Raw genomic sequence first — 25,529 nt, forward strand, 5'->3', positions numbered from 1 at the left:
GAAGGGGCAGGGGAGAGAGTGGAGCAGCTCCAAAACCCCAGCTCCGGCTCCAGAACTCCCATGAAGCCGAGCACTACCAGCTCCAGCTCCTCAACGAATAAGACTGGAACGAGCTCAGGACCCAGGAGCCGGTGCATTGGCCAGCATCCAATAAAGCCTAATTAAAGATATGTTGGGCATGTAGCCCTTTGTGTGGGAGAGTAGGCATTGAACGTACTCTTAATGTCACAAATCGTAGTGAGTGTAGGCTACAGAAATAAGCATGTCAATGCACTTTAATGGTTGCTTTCGCTGTCACCTCCGTAAATGCACTTCATATGGTACTTGATCTTGGTACATGTAAGGCAAGTTAGATTGCGCTTAGAAAGCAGCTCTGGTACGCATATTATCATGAAACTCAAACAAGGAAGCAAGTTGTGAATGTTTCTGTTTTAGGGAATTTGGGGTAAACCTTACTGACAGCGGGAAGCCCATATGAAGAGGCAACGGGTGAAAAGAAGGTTCCACCGAGATTTGAACTCGGATCACTGGATTCAAAGTCCAAAGTGCTAACCATTACACCACGGAACCATTCTGTTTCACAGTTCACGATGAGATCTCTCAACAATTCGTTTTTAAACCATGTCTGTAAAATTTAAACGGAATTCCCTTATAATAGCGTTTGAAATATTTATGAATGTTGGGAAAGAAACAGAAAAGGGCTCAATTATGAGTGCAAATGAGTGTTCTACACGTGAATGGATTTGTGTCAAACATAGTGATTCTTAATTCTATTCGACAAAATTGATACAGTCGTGAACAAAGATTGAAGTGAATTTGTTCAAAATCTCAATTTCAGCAGCTCCTCTAATCCATAAAGCATTGAAATGATGAAGCTGTTCATGATTTAATCAATAAAGACACGTATTTACACCAAACCATATTCGATTATTGATTAATGAATTAATATATTAACACGTTTCCTTTTTCCTTGGGCCTGAAAGTCAGAGTCGAGAGTGCGCCGTTACCCAATGGGAGCTGTGAAATGCATGTTGTAAAATGCTACGAGTGTTGGACGGGTTCACTGTATATAGACTCGGTGTTGTGTCATAAATGAGATCATTAGAATGGACTTTGTCAAAACCAAGAGGAAAACAAAACAGGTGTAGTATTTGGAGTTGAATCACATGGCTGAAAAATATCCCATTTGTTGGTATGGGACGAATGAATTGCATGTTTGTGTGCTCAAGCATGCCAGTGCTGTTGTTTTTGTTGCATTCCCTAACCAGGAATTCGGACCCATGTCGTGGCAATGCGAGTGCCGAATCCTAACCACTAGACCACTAGAAGGTGCCTAGACCCTGTCCTGGAGACCACAATACAATCCTTGAATTTCTCAGGGTGTTCATTTGCTGTGGGCACAGTGCTTCTGGTGCTGAAATAACATTGACCAGGGGAAAATTGCATAAGATTAGGTTCCACCGAGATTTGAACTCGGATCGCTGGCATCAGAGTCCAGTTTCTTTCACCATGTTAGGGTGAGGGGTGAGCGAGAGCGGGCTCTAGAGGAAGCCAGAGCGGTCGGGACTAGGTTTGGCAATACTCGGGGTTTGCTGGCTCCGGCTCTGGAGTGGCCCCCACAGGTTCAGCTCCAGCTCCTGGCTAGTTCCGGCCAAACCAGGATGGGGTCATTGTATATAACATTATTGCTTTTATTTTAACTTGTGTTGCCTTGCAATATATTTGCATAGATGAAAGGACACATCTCAATCAGACGAGATCTGCTTTTGAAGCTTCAGTGTCTTGTTTAGTCTCCTTGGAAACTTTGGTGTCAATGTCTGATGTACTAATAGCTGGTGTGAGAACTGATATTATTGTAGAACTCCCAAATACACGACAATACCCACGCAATGGCTTGGGGCCCCGAGGGGCTAAGGGGGCCCCTGGTGCCTAGTAGCAGTGTTAGATTACAAGCTGAATTGTAACTTGCAACAATTTCCTTCTTTTCTCAGTTCAAAACTCATGTTTTGTTAGTACCACCTTTTATTTGTAATGTAGTGCTTGTGACAGCTCTCTGTTTAGTGATAGGGTAAAGTCTCTACACTGCGATGCGGGAGACCTGGTTATAGAATCCTGCTGTGGCAATACAATGAATCGTGTGGTGAGAAAAATAAGAGTATTTTACGGCTGAATCCTCATAGCCTAATAAACCCGAAAATACATTAGGCCATTTTTTCACACCAGTGTGTGCTATTTGTGTTGCAGTATTTAGTATTGTTATGCTAAGAAGTGTGTTTGTATTCAAAGCTCTGAAGTCACACGAATACGACGAAAGTCTGAGCATTGACTCAATGGTCAGATTCCTTGCAGAACGACAAAAGTCTGCACGACGTGAACCGCAGCCCATGGAAACAAGCCGACAGAGTGATGCCTGCCAGTTGTACAGTTTCTACAGGAAGCCTGATTAGGTACAACCATGTAGCAGGTGTTATCGATACAACGGGCTGATGTTAAAGAGTTGAAAAGGCTACAAGTGTAGTGGGTAACTGTAGGATTTTGGAATCGGTCTAGGACATTGAGAAGTCTTCAATCGAAAGCAAACGAGACATTAAGTGACCAGGTTTAGTTGATGTAGCTACTGAATTCAGTACGCACTGTATCTGTTGTGTGCTATTTATTGGAGCTCTATTGATTTTTACCGCAGCTTAAGTAGTGATTTTCAACAGAAAACTTGTTGATGACAATCTTTTGTCAGTGACCTTATTGTTCGTGATCAACAGCTCCTGATGAAAAGTGCGTAGCAAATTGACGGGATACTTTATGCTGCATTTGAGGATTGTTTTATAAGGAATAATGTACTATGCGACTCCGATCATGGTTAAAGCCATGGCAGTCATGTTTTGCTATTTCTGGCACAGAACCTACACACACATCATCACTGCAGTGACACGTCTGTAAAACTTGAAAACAACAATAACAACACTGAAACGGATTCAGTTAAATATAGTTCTTTAATATATGTATTTGAACCTAAAAAGTGTATTTCAAATGCTGCTTTTTAAGTCGGGATTTTAAGTCGGAAACTTTACAACAATGAAACAATTTTGCAATGTATTTTTCACATCCGTCTTTTACATCCTTATTTCATTCAGTTTGTGATGTGTATTGATTAATATGATTTAATAACATCTTTATTTTCTATTTGCGTTGCAGCTAGGTGTAGTGTTTGGTTGAACAATCATAATCAGAAGACTCCTAGTTTTTCAGAATAGCGGAACAAAGCCCCCAGAAGTCTGCGATTCTGTCACTGTTCTCCGCAACGCCGTTTTCATAGTGCCCTACACACCCCATCTGCACGGCTATCTACTTACAAACGGTAATTCAATTCAGCCCCATGACACATTTGAGCCACCTAACTCCGCCAGCTTCAGTCAATGAAAGCCAGCAACATGAAAAAGTACTACAAGGTAAGAACATGTATTTCGCTCTCCCATTTTCACTTTAGTTCGAGTTCACTGACGATACTCTAGCCCAGACTTGTAATGTCAGAGGACTGTGGCAGACACTGGTGAGTGTGCTGACGCTAAAATGGTCATGACAGGTAGAGGTGGAGGGGCCCCTGTACTGAGCTTTGATTGGGGCTCCAAAATTGACAAGCCCGACCCCAAACAATACCTATGAAGTTTCACACTTTCTTCATTCAAGGAAACTGGACCGAACATGTGGGGGAGTTTCATGGAAGGGGCAGGGGAGAGAGTGGAGCAGCTCCAAAACCCCAGCTCCGGCTCCAGAACTCCCATGAAGCCGAGCACTACCAGCTCCAGCTCCTCAACGAATAAGACTGGAACGAGCTCAGGACCCAGGAGCCGGTGCATTGGCCAGCATCCAATAAAGCCTAATTAAAGATATGTTGGGCATGTAGCCCTTTGTGTGGGAGAGTAGGCATTGAACGTACTCTTAATGTCACAAATCGTAGTGAGTGTAGGCTACAGAAATAAGCATGTCAATGCACTTTAATGGTTGCTTTCGCTGTCACCTCCGTAAATGCACTTCATATGGTACTTGATCTTGGTACATGTAAGGCAAGTTAGATTGCGCTTAGAAAGCAGCTCTGGTACGCATATTATCATGAAACTCAAACAAGGAAGCAAGTTGTGAATGTTTCTGTTTTAGGGAATTTGGGGTAAACCTTACTGACAGCGGGAAGCCCATATGAAGAGGCAACGGGTGAAAAGAAGGTTCCACCGAGATTTGAACTCGGATCACTGGATTCAAAGTCCAAAGTGCTAACCATTACACCACGGAACCATTCTGTTTCACAGTTCACGATGAGATCTCTCAACAATTCGTTTTTAAACCATGTCTGTAAAATTTAAACGGAATTCCCTTATAATAGCGTTTGAAATATTTATGAATGTTGGGAAAGAAACAGAAAAGGGCTCAATTATGAGTGCAAATGAGTGTTCTACACGTGAATGGATTTGTGTCAAACATAGTGATTCTTAATTCTATTCGACAAAATTGATACAGTCGTGAACAAAGATTGAAGTGAATTTGTTCAAAATCTCAATTTCAGCAGCTCCTCTAATCCATAAAGCATTGAAATGATGAAGCTGTTCATGATTTAATCAATAAAGACACGTATTTACACCAAACCATATTCGATTATTGATTAATGAATTAATATATTAACACGTTTCCTTTTTCCTTGGGCCTGAAAGTCAGAGTCGAGAGTGCGCCGTTACCCAATGGGAGCTGTGAAATGCATGTTGTAAAATGCTACGAGTGTTGGACGGGTTCGCTGTATATAGACTCGGTGTTGTGTCATAAATGAGATCATTAGAATGGACTTTGTCAATACCAAGAGGAAAACAAAACAGGTGTAGTATTTGGAGTTGAATCACATGGCTGAAAAATATCCCATTTGTTGGTATGGGACGAATGAATTGCATGTTTGTGTGCTCAAGGATGGCAGTGCTGTTGTTTTTGTTGCATTCCCTAACCGGGAATTCGGACCCATGTCGTGGCAATGCGAGTGCCGAATCCTAACCACTAGACCACTAGAACGTGCCTATACCCTGTCCTGGAGACCACAATACAATCCTTGAATTTCTCAGGGTGTTCATTTGCTGTGGGCACAGTGCTTCTGGTGCTGAAATAACACTGACCAGGGGAAAATTGCATAAGATTAGGTTCCACCGAGATTTGAACTCGGATCGCTGGCATCAGAGTCCAGTTTCTTTCACCATGTTAGGGTGAGGGGTGAGCGAGAGCGGGCTCTAGAGGGAGCCAGAGCGGTCTGGACTAGGGTTGGCAATACTCGGGGTTTGCTGGCTCCGGCTCTGGAGTGGCCCCCACAGGTTCAGCTCCAGCTCCTGGCTAGTTCCGGCCAAACCAGGATGGGGTCATTGTATATAACATTATTGCTTTTATTTTAACTTGTGTTGCCTTGCAATATATTTGCATAGATGAAAGGACACATCTCAATCAGACGAGATCTGCTTTTGAAGCTTCAGTGTCTTGTTTAGTCTCCTTGGAAACTTTGGTGTCAATGTCTGATGTACTAATAGCTGGTGTGAGAACTGATATTATTGCATAACTCCCAAATACACGACAATACCCACGCAATGGCTTGGGGCCCCGAGGGGCTAAGGGGCCCCTGATGCCTAGTAGCAGTGTTAGATTACAAGCTGAATTGTAACTTGCAACAATTTCCTTCTTTTCTCAGTTCAAAACTCATGTTTTGTTAGTACCACCTTTTATTTGTAATGTAGTGCTTGTGACAGCTCTCTGTTTAGTGATAGGGTAAAGTCTCTACACTGCGATGCGGGAGACCTGGTTATAGAATCCTGCTGTGGCAATACAATGAATCGTGTGGTGAGAAAAATAAGAGTATTTTACGGCTGAATCCTCATAGCCTAATAAACCCGAAAATACATTAGGGCATTTTTTCACACCAGTGTGTGCTATTTGTGTTGCAGTATTTAGTATTGTTATGCTAAGACGTGTGTTTGTATTCAAAGCTCTGAAGTCACACGAATACGACGAAAGTCTGAGCATTGACTCAATGGTCAGATTCCTTGCAGAACGACAAAAGTCTGCACGACGTGAACCGCAGCCCATGGAAACAAGCCGACAGAGTGATGCCTGCCAGTTGTACAGTTTCTACTGGAAGCCTGATTAGGTACAACCATGTAGCAGGTGTTATCGATACAACGGGCTGACGTTAAAGCGTTGAAAAGGCTACAAGTGTAGTGGGTAACTGTAGGATTTTGGAATCGGTGTAGGACATTGAGAAGTCTTCAATCGAAATAAAACGAGACATTAAGTGACCAGGTTTAGTTGATGTAGCTACTGAATTCAGTACGCACTGTATCTGTTGTGTGCTATTTATTGGAGCTCTATTGATTTTTACCGCAGCTTAAGTAGTGATTTCCAACAGAAAACTTGTTGATGACAATCTTTTGTCAGTGACCTTATTGTTCGTGATCAACAGCTCCTGATGAAAAGTGCGTAGCAAATTGACGGGATACTTTATGCTGCATTTGAGGATTGTTTTATAAGGAATAATGTACATTGCGGCTCCGATCATGGTTAAAGCCATGGCAGTCATGTTTTGCTATTTCTGGCACAAAACCTACACACACATCATCACTGCAGTGACACGTCTGTAAAACTTGAAAACAACAATAACAACACTGAAACGGATTCAGTTAAATATAGTGCTTTAAAATATGTATTTGAAACTAAAAAGTGTATTTCAAATGCTGCTTTTTAAGTCGGGATTTTAAGTCGGAAACTTTACAACAATGAAACAATTTTGCAATGTATTTTTCACATCCGTCTTTTACATCCTTATTTCATTCAGTTTGTGATGTGTATTGATTAATATGATTTAATAACATCTTTATTTTCTATTTGCGTTGTAGCTAGGTGTAGTGTTTGGTTGAACAATCATAATCAGAAGACTCCTAGTTTTTCAGAATGAATGTTGTAAAATGCTACGAGTGTTGGACGGGTTCGCTGTATATAGACTCGGTGTTGTGTCATAAATGAGATCATTAGAATGGACTTTGTCAAAACCAAGAGGAAAACAAAACAGGTGTAGTATTTGGAGTTGAATCACATGGCTGAAAAATATCCCATTTGTTGGTATGGGACGAATGAATTGCATGTTTGTGTGCTCAAGGATGGCAGTGCTGTTGTTTTTGTTGCATTCCCTAACCGGGAATTCGGACCCATGTCGTGGCAATGCGAGTGCCGAATCCTAACCACTAGACCACTAGAAGGTGCCTAGACCCTGTCCTGGAGACCACAATACAATCCTTGAATTTCTCAGGGTGTTCATTTGCTGTGGGCACAGTGCTTCTGGTGCTGAAATAACATTGATCAGGGGAAAATTGCATAAGATTAGGTTCCACCGAGATTTGAACTCGGATCGCTGGATTCAGAGTCCAGAGTGCTAACCATTACACCATGGAACCTGCACAGAAAAATCCAGAGCAACTGATTAGTCAAGGGGAGGTGGACAAGGTCTGGGTGTCCTGATCTCACTGGGCAGTTTGTTTCACCATGTTAGGGTGAGGGGTGAGCGAGAGCGGGCTCTAGAGGAAGCCAGAGCGGTCAGGACTAGGGTTGGCAATACTCGGGGTTTGCTGGCTCCGGCTCTGGAGTGGCCCCCACAGGTTCAGCTCCAGCTCCTGGCTAGTTCCGGCCAAACCAGGATGGGGTCATTGTATATAACATTATTGCTTTTATTTTAACTTGTGTTGCCTTGCAATATATTTGCATAGATGAAAGGACACATCTCAATCAGACGAGATCTGCTTTTGAAGCTTCAGTGTCTTGTTTAGTCTCCTTGGAAACTTTGGTGTCAATGTCTGATGTACTAATAGCTGGTGTGAGAACTGATATTATTGCATAACTCCCAAATACACGACAATACCCACGCAATGGCTTGGGGCCCCGAGGGGCTAAGGGGCCCCTGATGCCTAGTAGCAGTGTTAGATTACAAGCTGAATTGTAACTTGCAACAATTTCCTTCTTTTCTCAGTTCAAAACTCATGTTTTGTTAGTACCACCTTTTATTTGTAATGTAGTGCTTGTGACAGCTCTCTGTTTAGTGATAGGGTAAAGTCTCTACACTGCGATGCGGGAGACCTGGTTATAGAATCCTGCTGTGGCAATACAATGAATCGTGTGGTGAGAAAAATAAGAGTATTTTACGGCTGAATCCTCATAGCCTAATAAACCCGAAAATACATTAGGGCATTTTTTCACACCAGTGTGTGCTATTTGTGTTGCAGTATTTAGTATTGTTATGCTAAGAAGTGTGTTTGTATTCAAAGCTCTGAAGTCACACGAATACGACGAAAGTCTGAGCATTGACTCAATGGTCAGATTCCTTGCAGAACGACAAAAGTCTGCACGACGTGAACCGCAGCCCATGGAAACAAGCCGACAGAGTGATGCCTGCCAGTTGTACAGTTTCTACTGGAAGCCTGATTAGGTACAACCATGTAGCAGGTGTTATCGATACAACGGGCTGACGTTAAAGAGTTGAAAAGGCTACAAGTGTAGTGGGTAACTGTAGGATTTTGGAATCTGTGTAGGACATTGAGAAGTCTTCAATCGAAATAAAACGAGACATTAAGTGACCAGGTTTAGTTGATGTAGCTACTGAATTCAGTACGCACTGTATCTGTTGTGTGCTATTTATTGGAGCTCTATTGATTTTTACCGCAGCTTAAGTAGTGATTTCCAACAGAAAACTTGTTGATGACAATCTTTTGTCAGTGACCTTATTGTTCGTGATCAACAGCTCCTGATGAAAAGTGCGTAGCAAATTGACGGGATACTTTATGCTGCATTTGAGGATTGTTTTATAAGGAATAATGTACATTGCGGCTCCGATCATGGTTAAAGCCATGGCAGTCATGTTTTGCTATTTCTGGCACAAAACCTACACACACATCATCACTGCAGTGACACGTCTGTAAAACTTGAAAACAACAATAACAACACTGAAACGGATTCAGTTAAATATAGTGCTTTAAAATATGTATTTGAAACTAAAAAGTGTATTTCAAATGCTGCTTTTTAAGTCGGGATTTTAAGTCGGAAACTTTACAACAATGAAACAATTTTGCAATGTATTTTTCACATCCGTCTTTTACATCCTTATTTCATTCAGTTTGTGATGTGTATTGATTAATATGATTTAATAACATCTTTATTTTCTATTTGCGTTGTAGCTAGGTGTAGTGTTTGGTTGAACAATCATAATCAGAAGACTCCTAGTTTTTCAGAATGCATGTTGTAAAATGCTACGAGTGTTGGACGGGTTCGCTGTATATACACTCGGTGTTGTGTCATAAATGAGATCATTAGAATGGACTTTGTCAAAACCAAGAGGAAAACAAAACAGGTGTAGTATTTGGAGTTGAATCACATGGCTGAAAAATATCCCATTTGTTGGTATGGGACGAATGAATTGCATGTTTGTGTGCTCAAGGATGGCAGTGCTGTTGTTTTTGTTGCATTCCCTAACCGGGAATTCGGACCCATGTCGTGGCAATGCGAGTGCCGAATCCTAACCACTAGACCACTAGAAGGTGCCTAGACCCTGTCCTGGAGACCACAATACAATCCTTGAATTTCTCAGGGTGTTCATTTGCTGTGGGCACAGTGCTTCTGGTGCTGAAATAACATTGACCAGGGGAAAATTGCATAAGATTAGGTTCCACCGAGATTTGAACTCGGATCGCTGGATTCAGAGTCCAGAGTGCTAACCATTACACCATGGAACCTGCACAGAAAAATTCAGAGCAACTGATTAGTCAAGGGGAGGTGGACAAGGTCTGGGTGTCCTGATCTCACTGGGCAGTTTGTTTCACCATGTTAGGGTGAGGGGTGAGCGAGAGCGGGCTCTAGAGGAAGCCAGAGCGGTCAGGACTAGGGTTGGCAATACTCGGGGTTTGCTGGCTCCGGCTCTGGAGTGGCCCCCACAGGTTCAGCTCCAGCTCCTGGCTAGTTCCGGCCAAACCAGGATGGGGTCATTGTATATAACATTATTGCTTTTATTTTAACTTGTGTTGCCTTGCAATATATTTGCATAGATGAAAGGACACATCTCAATCAGACGAGATCTGCTTTTGAAGCTTCAGTGTCTTGTTTAGTCTCCTTGGAAACTTTGGTGTCAATGTCTGATGTACTAATAGCTGGTGTGAGAACTGATATTATTGCATAACTCCCAAATACACGACAATACCCACGCAATGGCTTGGGGCCCCGAGGGGCTAAGGGGGCCCCTGATGCCTAGTAGCAGTGTTAGATTACAAGCTGAATTGTAACTTGCAACAATTTCCTTCTTTTCTCAGTTCAAAACTCATGTTTTCTTAGTACCACCTTTTATTTGTAATGTAGTGCTTGTGACAGCTCTTTGTTTAGTGGTAGGGTAAAGTCTCTACACTGCGATGCGGGAGACCTGGTTATAGAATCCTGCTGTGGCAATACAATGAATCGTGTGGTGAGAAAAATAAGAGTATTTTACGGCTGAATCCTCATAGCCTAATAAACCCGAAAATACATTAGGGCATTTTTTCACACCAGTGTGTGCTATTTGTGTTGCAGTATTTAGTATTGTTATGCTAAGAAGTGTGTTTGTATTCAAAGCTCTGAAGTCACACGAATACGACGAAAGTCTGAGCATTGACTCAATGGTCAGATTTGCATTTCACGATGACATCTCTAAACAATTCGTTTTTAAACCATGTCTGTAAATCTTTAACAGTATTCCTTTATAATAGCGTTTGAAATATTTATGAATGTTGGGAAAGAAACAGAAAAGGGCTCAATTATGAGTGCAAATGAGTGTTCTACACGTGAATGGATTTGTGTCAAACATAGTGATTCTTAATTGTATTCGACAAAATTGATACAGTCGTGAACAAAGATTGAAGTGAATTTGTTCAAAATCTCCATTTCAGCAGCTCCTCTAATCCATATAGCATTGAAATGATGAAGCTGTACATGATTTAATCAATAAAGACACGTATTTACACCTACCCATATTCGATTATTGATTAATGAATTAATATATTAACACGTTTCCTTATTCCTTGGGCCTGAAAGTCAGAGTCGAGAGTGCGCCGTTACCCAATGGGAGCTGTGAAATGCATGTTTCCTTCTTTTCTCAGTTCAAAACTCATGTTTTGTTAGTACCACCTTTTATTTGTAATGTAGTGCTTGTGACAGCTCTCTGTTTAGTGATAGGGTAAAGTCTCTACACTGCGATGCGGGAGACCTGGTTATAGAATCCTGCTGTGGCAATACAATGAATCGTGTGGTGAGTAAAATAAGAGTATTTTACGGCTGAATCCTCATAGCCTAATAAACCCGAAAATACATTAGGGCATTTTTTCACACCAGTGTGTGCTATTTGTGTTGCAGTATTTAGTATTGTTATGCTAAGACGTGTGTTTGTATTCAAAGCTCTGAAGTCACACGAATACGACGAAAGTCTGAGCATTGACTCAATGGTCAGATTCCTTGCAGAACGACAAAAGTCTGCACGACGTGAACCGCAGCCCATGGAAACAAGCCGACAGAGTGATGCCTGCCAGTTGTACAGTTTCTACAGGAAGCCTGATTAGGTACAACCATGTAGCAGGTGTTATCGATACAACGGGCTGACGTTAAAGCGTTGAAAAGGCTACAAGTGTAGTGGGTAACTGTAGGATTTTGGAATCGGTGTAGGACATTGAGAAGTCTTCAATCGAAATAAAACGAGACATTAAGTGACCAGGTTTAGTTGATGTAGCTACTGAATTCAGTACGCACTGTATCTGTTGTGTGCTATTTATTGGAGCTCTATTGATTTTTACCGCAGCTTAAGTAGTGATTTCCAACAGAAAACTTGTTGATGACAATCTTTTGTCAGTGACCTTATTGTTCGTGATCAACAGCTCCTGATGAAAAGTGCGTAGCAAATTGACGGGATACTTTATGCTGCATTTGAGGATTGTTTTATAAGGAATAATGTACATTGCGGCTCCGATCATGGTTAAAGCCATGGCAGTCATGTTTTGCTATTTCTGGCACAAAACCTACACACACATCATCACTGCAGTGACACGTCTGTAAAACTTGAAAACAACAATAACAACACTGAAACGGATTCAGTTAAATATAGTGCTTTAAAATATGTATTTGAAACTAAAAAGTGTATTTCAAATGCTGCTTTTTAAGTCGGGATTTTAAGTCGGAAACTTTACAACAATGAAACAATTTTGCAATGTATTTTTCACATCCGTCTTTTACATCCTTATTTCATTCAGTTTGTGATGTGTATTGATTAATATGATTTAATAACATCTTTATTTTCTATTTGCGTTGTAGCTAGGTGTAGTGTTTGGTTGAACAATCATAATCAGAAGACTCCTAGTTTTTCAGAATGCATGTTGTAAAATGCTACGAGTGTTGGACGGGTTCGCTGTATATAGACTCGGTGTTGTGTCATAAATGAGATCATTAGAATGGACTTTGTCAAAACCAAGAGGAAAACAAAACAGGTGTAGTATTTGGAGTTGAATCACATGGCTGAAAAATATCCCATTTGTTGGTATGGGACGAATGAATTGCATGTTTGTGTGCTCAAGGATGGCAGTGCTGTTGTTTTTGTTGCATTCCCTAACCGGGAATTCGGACCCATGTCGTGGCAATGCGAGTGCCGAATCCTAACCACTAGACCACTAGAAGGTGCCTAGACCCTGTCCTGGAGACCACAATACAATCCTTGAATTTCTCAGGGTGTTCATTTGCTGTGGGCACAGTGCTTCTGGTGCTGAAATAACATTGACCAGGGGAAAATTGCATAAGATTAGGTTCCACCGAGATTTGAACTCGGATCGCTGGCATCAGAGTCCAGTTTGTTTCACCATGTTAGGGTGAGGGGAGAGCGAGAGCGGGCTCTAGAGGAAGCCAGAGCGGTCCGGACTAGGGTTGGCAATACTCGGGGTTTGCTGGCTCCGGCTCTGGAGTGGCCCCCACAGGTTCAGCTCCAGCTCCTGGCTAGTTCCAGCCAAACCAGGATGGGGTCATTGTATATAACATTATTGCTTTTATTTTAACTTGTGTTGCCTTGCAATATATTTGCATAGATGAAAGGACACATCTCAATCAGACGAGATCTGCTTTTGAAGCTTCAGTGTCTTGTTTAGTCTCCTTGGAAACTTTGGTGTCAATGTCTGATGTACTAATAGCTGGTGTGAGAACTGATATTATTGTATAACTCCCAAATACACGACAATACCCACGCAATGGCTTGGGGCCCCGAGGGGCTAAGGGGGCCACTGATGCCTAGTAGCAGTTTTAAATTACAAGCTGAATTGTAACTTGCAACAATTTCCTTCTTTTCTCAGTTCAAAACTCATGTTTTGTTAGTACCACCTTTTATTTGTAATGTAGTGCTTGTGACAGCTCTCTGTTTAGTGATAGGGTAAAGTCTCTACACTGCGATGCGGGAGACCTGGTTATAGAATCCTGCTGTGGCAATACAATGAATCGTGTGGTGAGAAAAATAAGAGTATTTTACGGCTGAATCCTCATAGCCTAATAAACCCGAAAATACATTAGGGCATTTTTTCACACCAGTGTGTGCTATTTGTGTTGCAGTATTTAGTATTGTTATGCTAAGAAGTGTGTTTGTATTCAAAGCTCTGAAGTCACACGAATACGACGAAAGTCTGAGCATTGACTCAATGGTCAGATTTGCATTTCACGATGACATCTCTAAACAATTCGTTTTTAAACCATGTCTGTAAATCTTTAACAGTATTCCTTTATAATAGCGTTTGAAATATTTATGAATGTTGGGAAAGAAACAGAAAAGGGCTCAATTATGAGTGCAAATGAGTGTTCTACACGTGAATGGATTTGTGTCAAACATAGTGATTCTTAATTGTATTCGACAAAATTGATACAGTCGTGAACAAAGATTGAAGTGAATTTGTTCTAAATCTCCATTTCAGCAGCTCCTCTAATCCATAAAGCATTGAAATGATGAAGCTGTTCATGATTTAATCAATAAAGACACGTATATACACCTACCCATATTCGATTATTGATTAATGAATTAATATATTAACACGTTTCCTTTTTCCTTGGGCCTGAAAGTCAGAGTCGAGAGTGCGCCGTTACCCAATGGGAGCTGTGAAATGCATGTTGTAAAATGCTACGAGTGTTGGACGGGTTCACTGTATATAGACTCGGTGTTGTGTCATAAATGAGATCATTAGAATGGACTTTGTCAAAACCAAGAGGAAAACAAAACAGGTGTAGTATTTGGAGTTGAATCACATGGCTGAAAAATATCCCATTTGTTGGTATGGGACGAATGAATTGCATGTTTGTGTGCTCAAGCATGCCAGTGCTGTTGTTTTTGTTGCATTCCCTAACCAGGAATTCGGACCCATGTCGTGGCAATGCGAGTGCCGAATCCTAACCACTAGACCACTAGAAGGTGCCTAGACCCTGTCCTGGAGACCACAATACAATCCTTGAATTTCTCAGGGTGTTCATTTGCTGTGGGCACAGTGCTTCTGGTGCTGAAATAACATTGACCAGGGGAAAATTGCATAAGATTAGGTTCCACCGAGATTTGAACTCGGATCGCTGGCATCAGAGTCCAGTTTCTTTCACCATGTTAGGGTGAGGGGTGAGCGAGAGCGGGCTCTAGAGGAAGCCAGAGCGGTCGGGACTAGGGTTGGCAATACTCGGGGTTTGCTGGCTCCGGCTCTGGAGTGGCCCCCACAGGTTCAGCTCCAGCTCCTGGCTAGTTCCGGCCAAACCAGGATGGGGTCATTGTATATAACATTATTGCTTTTATTTTAACTTGTGTTGCCTTGCAATATATTTGCATAGATGAAAGGACACATCTCAATCAGACGAGATCTGCTTTTGAAGCTTCAGTGTCTTGTTTAGTCTCCTTGGAAACTTTGGTGTCAATGTCTGATGTACTAATAGCTGGTGTGAGAACTGATATTATTGTAGAACTCCCAAATACACGACAATACCCACGCAATGGCTTGGGGCCCCGAGGGGCTAAGGGGGCCCCTGGTGCCTAGTAGCAGTGTTAGATTACAAGCTGAATTGTAACTTGCAACAATTTCCTTCTTTTCTCAGTTCAAAACTCATGTTTTGTTAGTACCACCTTTTATTTGTAATGTAGTGCTTGTGACAGCTCTCTGTTTAGTGATAGGGTAAAGTCTCTACACTGCGATGCGGGAGACCTGGTTATAGAATCCTGCTGTGGCAATACAATGAATCGTGTGGTGAGAAAAATAAGAGTATTTTACGGCTGAATCCTCATAGCCTAATAAACCCGAAAATACATTAGGCCATTTTTTCACACCAGTGTGTGCTATTTGTGTTGCAGTATTTAGTATTGTTTTGCTAAGAAGTGTGTTTGTATTCAAAGCTCTGAAGTCACACGAATACGACGAAAGTCTGAGCATTGACTCAATGGTCAGATTCCTTGCAGAACGACAAAAGTCTGCACGACGTGAACCGCAGCCCATGGAAACAAGCCGACAGAGTGATGCCTGCCAGTTGTACAGTTTCTACAGGAAGCCTGATTAGGTACAACCATGTAGCAGGTGTTATCGATACAACGGGCTGACGTTAAAGCGTTGAAAAGGCTACAAGTGTAGTGGGTAACTGTAGGATTTTGGAATCGGTGTAGGACATTGAGAAGTCTTCAATCGAAATAAAACGAGACATTAAGTGACCAGGTTTAGTTGATGTAGCTACTGAATTCAGTACGCACTGTATCTGTTGTGTGCTATTTATTGGAGCTCTATTGATTTTTACCGCAGCTTAAGTAGTGATTTCCAACAGAAAACTTGTTGATGACAATCTTTTGTCAGTGACCTTATTGTTCGTGATCAACAGCTCCTGATGAAAAGTGCGTAGCAAATTGACGGGATACTTTATGCTGCATTTGAGGATTGTTTTATAAGGAATAATGTACATTGCGGCTCCGATCATGGTTAAAGCCATGGCAGTCATGTTTTGCTATTTCTGGCACAAAACCTACACACACATCATCACTGCAGTGACACGTCTGTAAAACTTGAAAACAACAATAACAACACTGAAACGGATTCAGTTAAATATAGTTCTTTAAAATATGTATTTGAAACTAAAAAGTGTATTTCAAATACTGCTTTTTAAGTCGGGATTTTAAGTCGGAAACTTTACAACAATGAAACAATTTTGCAATGTATTTTTCACATCCGTCTTTTACATCCTTATTTCATTCAGTTTGTGATGTGTATTGATTAATATGATTTAATAACATCTTTATTTTCTATTTGCGTTGTAGCTAGGTGTAGTGTTTGGTTGAACAATCATAATCAGAAGACTCCTAGTTTTTCAGAATAGCGGAACAAAGCCCCCAGAAGTCCGCGATTCTGTCACTGTTCTCCGCAACGCCGTTTTCATAGTGCCCTACACACCCCATCTGCACGGCTATCTACTTACAAACGGTAATTTAATTCAGCCAATGACACATTTGAGCCACCTAACTCCACCAGCTTCAGTCAATGAAAGACAGCAACATGAAAAAGTACTACAAGGTAAGAACATGTATTTCGCTCTCCCATTTTCACTTTAGTTCGAGTTCACTGACGATACTCTAGCCCAGCCTTGTAATGTCAGAGGACTGTGGCAGACACTGGTGAGTGTGCTGACGCTAAAATGGTCATGACAGGTAGAGGTGGAGGGGCCCCTGTACTGAGCTTTGATTGGGGCTCCAAAATTGACAAGCCCGACCCCAAACAATACCTATGAAGTTTCACACTTTCTTCATTCAAGGAAACTGGACCGAACATGTGGGGGAGTTTCATGGAAGGGGCAGGGGAGAGAGTGGAGCAGCTCCAAAACCCCAGCTCCGGCTCCAGAACTCCCATGAAGCCGAGCACTGCCAGCTCCAGCTCCTCAACGAATAAGACTGGAACGAGCTCAGGACCCAGGAGCCGGTGCATTGGCCAGCATCCAATAAAGCCTAATGAAAGATATGTTGGGCATGTAGCCCATTGTGTGGGAGAGTAGGCATTGAACGTACTCTTAATGTCACAAATCGTAGTGAGTGTAGGCTACAGAAATAAGCATGTCAATGCACTTTAATGGTTGCTTTCGCTGTCACCTCCGTAAATGCACTTCATATGGTACTTGATCTTGGTACATGTAAGGCAAGTTAGATTGCGCTTAGAAAGCAGCTCTGGCATCGCATATTATCATGAAACTCAAACAAGGAAGCAAGTTGTGAATGTTTCTGTTTTAGGGAATTTGGGGTAAACCTTACTGACAACGGGAAGCCCATATGAAGAGGCAACGGGTGAAAAGAAGGTTCCACCGAGATTTGAACTCAGATCACTGGATTCAAAGTCCAAAGTGCTAACCATTACACCACGGAACCATTCTGTTTCACATTTAACGATGAGATCTCTAAACAATTTGTTTTTAAACCATGTCTGTAAATCTTTAACAGTATTCCTTTATAATAGCGTTTGAAATATTTATGATTGCTGGGAAAGAAACAGAAAAGGGCTCAATTATGAGTGCAATTGAGTGTTCTACACGTGAATGGATTTGTGTCAAACATAGTGATTCTTAATTGTATTCCACAAAATTGATACAGTCGTGAACAAAGATTGAAGTGAATTTGTTCAAAATCTCCATTTCAGCAGCTCCTCTAATCCATAAAGCATTGAAATGATGAAGCTGTACATGATTTAATCAATAAAGACACGTATTTACACCTACCCATATTCGATTATTGATTAATGAATTAATATATTAACACGTTTCCTTATTCCTTGGGCCTGAAAGTCAGAGTCGAGAGTGCGCCGTTACCCAATGGGAGCTGTGAAATGCATGTTGTAAAATGCTACGAGTGTTGGACGGGCAGTGTGTTTCACCATGTTAGGGTGAGGGGTGAGCGAGAGCGGGCTCTAGAGGGAGCCAGAGCGGTCTGGACTAGGGTTGGCAATACTCGGGGTTTGCTGGCTTCGGCTCTTGAGTGGCCCCCACAGGTTCAGCTCCAGCTCCTGGCTAGTTCCGGCCAAACCAGGATGGGGTCATTGTATATAACATTATTGCTTTTATTTTAACTTGTGTTGCCTTGCAATATATTTGCATAGATGAAAGGACACATCTCAATCAAACGAGATCTGCTTTTGAAGCTTCAGTGTCTTGTTTAGTCTCCTTGGAAACTTTGGTGTCAATGTCTGATGTACTAATAGCTGGTGTGAGAACTGATATTATTGTAGAACTCCCAAATACACGACAATACCCACGCAATGGCTTGGGGCCCCGAGGGGCTAAGGGGGCCCCTGGTGCCTAGTAGCAGTGTTAGATTACAAGCTGAATTGTAACTTGCAACAATTTCCTTCTTTTCTCAGTTCAAAACTCATGTTTTGTTAGTACCACCTTTTATTTGTAATGTAGTGCTTGTGACAGCTCTCTGTTTAGTGATAGGGTAAAGTCTCTACACTGCGATGCGGGAGACCTGGTTATAGAATCCTGCTGTGGCAATACAATGAATCGTGTGGTGAGAAAAATAAGAGTATTTTACGGCTGAATCCTCATAGCCTAATAAACCCGAAAATACATTAGGCCATTTTTTCACACCAGTGTGTGCTATTTGTGTTGCAGTATTTAGTATTGTTATGCTAAGAAGTGTGTTTGTATTCAAAGCTCTGAAGTCACACGAATACGACGAAAGTCTGAGCATTGACTCAATGGTCAGATTCCTTGCAGAACGACAAAAGTCTGCACGACGTGAACCGCAGCCCATGGAAACAAGCCGACAGAGTGATGCCTGCCAGTTGTACAGTTTCTACAGGAAGCCTGATTAGGTACAACCATGTAGCAGGTGTTATCGATACAACGGGCTGATGTTAAAGAGTTGAAAAGGCTACAAGTGTAGTGGGTAACTGTAGGATTTTGGAATCGGTCTAGGACATTGAGAAGTCTTCAATCGAAAGCAAACGAGACATTAAGTGACCAGGTTTAGTTGATGTAGCTACTGAATTCAGTACGCACTGTATCTGTTGTGTGCTATTTATTGGAGCTCTATTGATTTTTACCGCAGCTTAAGTAGTGATTTTCAACAGAAAACTTGTTGATGACAATCTTTTGTCAGTGACCTTATTGTTCGTGATCAACAGCTCCTGATGAAAAGTGCGTAGCAAATTGACGGGATACTTTATGCTGCATTTGAGGATTGTTTTATAAGGAATAATGTACTATGCGGCTCCGATCATGGTTAAAGCCATGGCAGTCATGTTTTGCTATTTCTGGCACAGAACCTACACACACATCATCACTGCAGTGACACGTCTGTAAAACTTGAAAACAACAATAACAACACTGAAACGGATTCAGTTAAATATAGTTCTTTAATATATGTATTTGAACCTAAAAAGTGTATTTCAAATGCTGCTTTTTAAGTCGGGATTTTAAGTCGGAAACTTTACAACAATGAAACAATTTTGCAATGTATTTTTCACATCCGTCTTTTACATCCTTATTTCATTCAGTTTGTGATGTGTATTGATTAATATGATTTAATAACATCTTTATTTTCTATTTGCGTTGCAGCTAGGTGTAGTGTTTGGTTGAACAATCATAATCAGAAGACTCCTAGTTTTTCAGAATAGCGGAACAAAGCCCCCAGAAGTCTGCGATTCTGTCACTGTTCTCCGCAACGCCGTTTTCATAGTGCCCTACACACCCCATCTGCACGGCTATCTACTTACAAACGGTAATTCAATTCAGCCCCATGACACATTTGAGCCACCTAACTCCGCCAGCTTCAGTCAATGAAAGCCAGCAACATGAAAAAGTACTACAAGGTAAGAACATGTATTTCGCTCTCCCATTTTCACTTTAGTTCGAGTTCACTGACGATACTCTAGCCCAGACTTGTAATGTCAGAGGACTGTGGCAGACACTGGTGAGTGTGCTGACGCTAAAATGGTCATGACAGGTAGAGGTGGAGGGGCCCCTGTACTGAGCTTTGATTGGGGCTCCAAAATTGACAAGCCCGACCCCAAACAATACCTATGAAGTTTCACACTTTCTTCATTCAAGGAAACTGGACCGAACATGTGGGGGAGTTTCATGGAAGGGGCAGGGGAGAGAGTGGAGCAGCTCCAAAACCCCAGCTCCGGCTCCAGAACTCCCATGAAGCCGAGCACTACCAGCTCCAGCTCCTCAACGAATAAGACTGGAACGAGCTCAGGACCCAGGAGCCGGTGCATTGGCCAGCATCCAATAAAGCCTAATTAAAGATATGTTGGGCATGTAGCCCTTTGTGTGGGAGAGTAGGCATTGAACGTACTCTTAATGTCACAAATCGTAGTGAGTGTAGGCTACAGAAATAAGCATGTCAATGCACTTTAATGGTTGCTTTCGCTGTCACCTCCGTAAATGCACTTCATATGGTACTTGATCTTGGTACATGTAAGGCAAGTTAGATTGCGCTTAGAAAGCAGCTCTGGCACGCATATTATCATGAAACTCAAACAAGGAAGCAAGTTGTGAATGTTTCTGTTTTAGGGAATTTGGGGTAAACCTTACTGACAGCGGGAAGCCCATATGAAGAGGCAACGGGTGAAAAGAAGGTTCCACCGAGATTTGAACTCGGATCACTGGATTCAAAGTCCAAAGTGCTAACCATTAAACCACGGAACCATTCTGTTTCACAATTCACGATGAGATCTCTCAACAATTCGTTTTTAAACCATGTCTGTAAAATTTAAACGGAATTCCCTTATAATAGCGTTTGAAATATTTATGAATGTTGGGAAAGAAACAGAAAAGGGCTCAATTATGAGTGCAAATGAGTGTTCTACACGTGAATGGATTTGTGTCAAACATAGTGATTCTTAATTCTATTCGACAAAATTGATACAGTCGTGAACAAAGATTGAAGTGAATTTGTTCAAAATCTCAATTTCAGCAGCTCCTCTAATCCATAAAGCATTGAAATGATGAAGCTGTTCATGATTTAATCAATAAAGACACGTATTTACACCAAACTATATTCGATTATTGATTAATGAATTAATATATTAACACGTTTCCTTTTTCCTTGGGCCTGAAAGTCAGAGTCGAGAGTGCGCCGTTACCCAATGGGAGCTGTGAAATGCATGTTGTAAAATGCTACGAGTGTTGGACGGGTTCGCTGTATATAGACTCGGTGTTGTGTCATAAATGAGATCATTAGAATGGACTTTGTCAAAACCAAGAGGAAAACAAAACAGGTGTAGTATTTGGAGTTGAATCACATGGCTGAAAAATATCCCATTTGTTGGTATGGGACGAATGAATTGCATGTTTGTGTGCTCAAGGATGGCAGTGCTGTTGTTTTTGTTGCATTCCCTAACCGGGAATTCGGACCTATGTCGTGGCAATGCGAGTGCCGAATCCTAACCACTAGACCACTAGAACGTGCCTATACCCTGTCCTGGAGACCACAATACAATCCTTGAATTTCTCAGGGTGTTCATTTGCTGTGGGCACAGTGCTTCTGGTGCTGAAATAACACTGACCAGGGGAAAATTGCATAAGATTAGGTTCCACCGAGATTTGAACTCGGATCGCTGGCATCAGAGTCCAGTTTCTTTCACCATGTTAGGGTGAGGGGTGAGCGAGAGCGGGCTCTAGAGGGAGCCAGAGCGGTCTGGACTAGGGTTGGCAATACTCGGGGTTTGCTGGCTTCGGCTCTTGAGTGGCCCCCACAGGTTCAGCTCCAGCTCCTGGCTAGTTCCGGCCAAACCAGGATGGGGTCATTGTATATAACATTATTGCTTTTATTTTAACTTGTGTTGCCTTGCAATATATTTGCATAGATGAAAGGACACATCTCAATCAAACGAGATCTGCTTTTGAAGCTTCAGTGTCTTGTTTAGTCTCCTTGGAAACTTTGGTGTCAATGTCTGATGTACTAATAGCTGGTGTGAGAACTGATATTATTGTATAACTCCCAAATACACGACAATACCCACGCAATGGCTTGGGGCCCCGAGGGGCTAAGGGGGCCCCTGGTGCCTAGTAGCAGTGTTAGATTACAAGCTGAATTGTAACTTGCAACAATTGCCTTCTTTTCTCAGTTCAAAACTCATGTTTTGTTAGTACCACCTTTTATTTGTAATGTAGTGCTTGTGACAGCTCTCTGTTTAGTGATAGGGTAAAGTCTCTACACTGCGATGCGGGAGACCTGGTTATAGAATCCTGCTGTGGCAATACAATGAATCGTGTGGTGAGAAAAATAAGAGTATTTTACGGCTGAATCCTCATAGCCTAATAAACCCGAAAATACATTAGGCCATTTTTTCACACCAGTGTGTGCTATTTGTGTTGCAGTATTTAGTATTGTTATGCTAAGAAGTGTGTTTGTATTCAAAGCTCTGAAGTCACACGAATACGACGAAAGTCTGAGCATTGACTCAATGGTCAGATTCCTTGCAGAACGACAAAAGTCTGCACGACGTGAACCGCAGCCCATGGAAACAAGCCGACAGAGTGATGCCTGCCAGTTGTACAGTTTCTACAGGAAGCCTGATTAGGTACAACCATGTAGCAGGTGTTATCGATACAACGGGCTGATGTTAAAGAGTTGAAAAGGCTACAAGTGTAGTGGGTAACTGTAGGATTTTGGAATCGGTCTAGGACATTGAGAAGTCTTCAATCGAAAGCAAACGAGACATTAAGTGACCAGGTTTAGTTGATGTAGCTACTGAATTCAGTACGCACTGTATCTGTTGTGTGCTATTTATTGGAGCTCTATTGATTTTTACCGCAGCTTAAGTAGTGATTTTCAACAGAAAACTTGTTGATGACAATCTTTTGTCAGTGACCTTATTGTTCGTGATCAACAGCTCCTGATGAAAAGTGCGTAGCAAATTGACGGGATACTTTATGCTGCATTTGAGGATTGTTTTATAAGGAATAATGTACTATGCGGCTCCGATCATGGTTAAAGCCATGGCAGTCATGTTTTGCTATTTCTGGCACAGAACCTACACACACATCATCACTGCAGTGACACGTCTGTAAAACTTGAAAACAACAATAACAACACTGAAACGGATTCAGTTAAATATAGTTCTTTAATATATGTATTTGAACCTAAAAAGTGTATTTCAAATGCTGCTTTTTAAGTCGGGATTTTAAGTCGGAAACTTTACAACAATGAAACAATTTTGCAATGTATTTTTCACATCCGTCTTTTACATCCTTATTTCATTCAGTTTGTGATGTGTATTGATTAATATGATTTAATAACATCTTTATTTTCTATTTGCGTTGCAGCTAGGTGTAGTGTTTGGTTGAACAATCATAATCAGAAGACTCCTAGTTTTTCAGAATAGCGGAACAAAGCCCCCAGAAGTCTGCGATTCTGTCACTGTTCTCCGCAACGGCGTTTTCATAGTGCCCTACACACCCCATCTGCACGGCTATCTACTTACAAACGGTAATTCAATTCAGCCCCATGACACATTTGAGCCACCTAACTCCGCCAGCTTCAGTCAATGAAAGCCAGCAACATGAAAAAGTACTACAAGGTAAGAACATGTATTTCGCTCTCCCATTTTCACTTTAGTTCGAGTTCACTGACGATACTCTAGCCCAGACTTGTAATGTCAGAGGACTGTGGCAGACACTGGTGAGTGTGCTGACGCTAAAATGGTCATGACAGGTAGAGGTGGAGGGGCCCCTGTACTGAGCTTTGATTGGGGCTCCAAAATTGACAAGCCCGACCCCAAACAATACCTATGAAGTTTCACACTTTCTTCATTCAAGGAAACTGGACCGAACATGTGGGGGAGTTTCATGGAAGGGGCAGGGGAGAGAGTGGAGCAGCTCCAAAACCCCAGCTCCGGCTCCAGAACTCCCATGAAGCCGAGCACTACCAGCTCCAGCTCCTCAACGAATAAGACTGGAACGAGCTCAGGACCCAGGAGCCGGTGCATTGGCCAGCATCCAATAAAGCCTAATTAAAGATATGTTGGGCATGTAGCCCTTTGTGTGGGAGAGTAGGCATTGAACGTACTCTTAATGTCACAAATCGTAGTGAGTGTAGGCTACAGAAATAAGCATGTCAATGCACTTTAATGGTTGCTTTCGCTGTCACCTCCGTAAATGCACTTCATATGGTACTTGATCTTGGTACATGTAAGGCAAGTTAGATTGCGCTTAGAAAGCAGCTCTGGCACGCATATTATCATGAAACTCAAACAAGGAAGCAAGTTGTGAATGTTTCTGTTTTAGGGAATTTGGGGTAAACCTTACTGACAGCGGGAAGCCCATATGAAGAGGCAACGGGTGAAAAGAAGGTTCCACCGAGATTTGAACTCGGATCACTGGATTCAAAGTCCAAAGTGCTAACCATTAAACCACGGAACCATTCTGTTTCACAATTCACGATGAGATCTCTCAACAATTCGTTTTTAAACCATGTCTGTAAAATTTAAACGGAATTCCCTTATAATAGCGTTTGAAATATTTATGAATGTTGGGAAAGAAACAGAAAAGGGCTCAATTATGAGTGCAAATGAGTGTTCTACACGTGAATGGATTTGTGTCAAACATAGTGATTCTTAATTCTATTCGACAAAATTGATACAGTCGTGAACAAAGATTGAAGTGAATTTGTTCAAAATCTCAATTTCAGCAGCTCCTCTAATCCATAAAGCATTGAAATGATGAAGCTGTTCATGATTTAATCAATAAAGACACGTATTTACACCAAACTATATTCGATTATTGATTAATGAATTAATATATTAACACGTTTCCTTTTTCCTTGGGCCTGAAAGTCAGAGTCGAGAGTGCGCCGTTACCCAATGGGAGCTGTGAAATGCATGTTGTAAAATGCTACGAGTGTTGGACGGGTTCGCTGTATATAGACTCGGTGTTGTGTCATAAATGAGATCATTAGAATGGACTTTGTCAAAACCAAGAGGAAAACAAAACAGGTGTAGTATTTGGAGTTGAATCACATGGCTGAAAAATATCCCATTTGTTGGTATGGGACGAATGAATTGCATGTTTGTGTGCTCAAGGATGGCAGTGCTGTTGTTTTTGTTGCATTCCCTAACCGGGAATTCGGACCTATGTCGTGGCAATGCGAGTGCCGAATCCTAACCACTAGACCACTAGAACGTGCCTATACCCTGTCCTGGAGACCACAATACAATCCTTGAATTTCTCAGGGTGTTCATTTGCTGTGGGCACAGTGCTTCTGGTGCTGAAATAACACTGACCAGGGGAAAATTGCATAAGATTAGGTTCCACCGAGATTTGAACTCGGATCGCTGGCATCAGAGTCCAGTTTCTTTCACCATGTTAGGGTGAGGGGTGAGCGAGAGCGGGCTCTAGAGGGAGCCAGAGCGGTCTGGACTAGGGTTGGCAATACTCGGGGTTTGCTGGCTTCGGCTCTTGAGTGGCCCCCACAGGTTCAGCTCCAGCTCCTGGCT

General features: G+C 41.9%; 7 non-coding genes across 7 annotated transcripts; all 7 read right to left on the reverse strand.

Annotated features, from left to right (window-relative positions):
• Positions 1-498: 498 nt before the first annotated feature.
• Positions 499-570, reverse strand: trnaq-uug (transfer RNA glutamine (anticodon UUG)). Its single transcript has one exon. It is a non-coding gene; the product is annotated as a tRNA-Gln (tRNA).
• Positions 571-4,215: 3,645 nt separating this feature from the next.
• Positions 4,216-4,287, reverse strand: trnaq-uug (transfer RNA glutamine (anticodon UUG)). Its single transcript has one exon. It is a non-coding gene; the product is annotated as a tRNA-Gln (tRNA).
• Positions 4,288-7,391: 3,104 nt separating this feature from the next.
• Positions 7,392-7,463, reverse strand: trnaq-cug (transfer RNA glutamine (anticodon CUG)). The gene has a single exon. It is a non-coding gene; the product is annotated as a tRNA-Gln (tRNA).
• Positions 7,464-9,716: 2,253 nt separating this feature from the next.
• trnaq-cug (transfer RNA glutamine (anticodon CUG)) lies at positions 9,717-9,788 on the reverse strand. Its single transcript has one exon. It is a non-coding gene; the product is annotated as a tRNA-Gln (tRNA).
• A 7,598-nt stretch (positions 9,789-17,386) lies between these two features.
• Positions 17,387-17,458, reverse strand: trnaq-uug (transfer RNA glutamine (anticodon UUG)). The gene has a single exon. It is a non-coding gene; the product is annotated as a tRNA-Gln (tRNA).
• Positions 17,459-20,667: 3,209 nt separating this feature from the next.
• Positions 20,668-20,739, reverse strand: trnaq-uug (transfer RNA glutamine (anticodon UUG)). The gene has a single exon. It is a non-coding gene; the product is annotated as a tRNA-Gln (tRNA).
• A 3,645-nt stretch (positions 20,740-24,384) lies between these two features.
• On the reverse strand, positions 24,385-24,456 carry trnaq-uug (transfer RNA glutamine (anticodon UUG)). The gene has a single exon. It is a non-coding gene; the product is annotated as a tRNA-Gln (tRNA).
• Positions 24,457-25,529: the final 1,073 nt, after the last annotated feature.

The sequence above is a fragment of the Amia ocellicauda genome, chromosome 17 (assembly GCF_036373705.1).
Source record: "Amia ocellicauda isolate fAmiCal2 chromosome 17, fAmiCal2.hap1, whole genome shotgun sequence".
NCBI classification, from domain to species: Eukaryota; Metazoa; Chordata; class Actinopteri; order Amiiformes; family Amiidae; genus Amia; species Amia ocellicauda.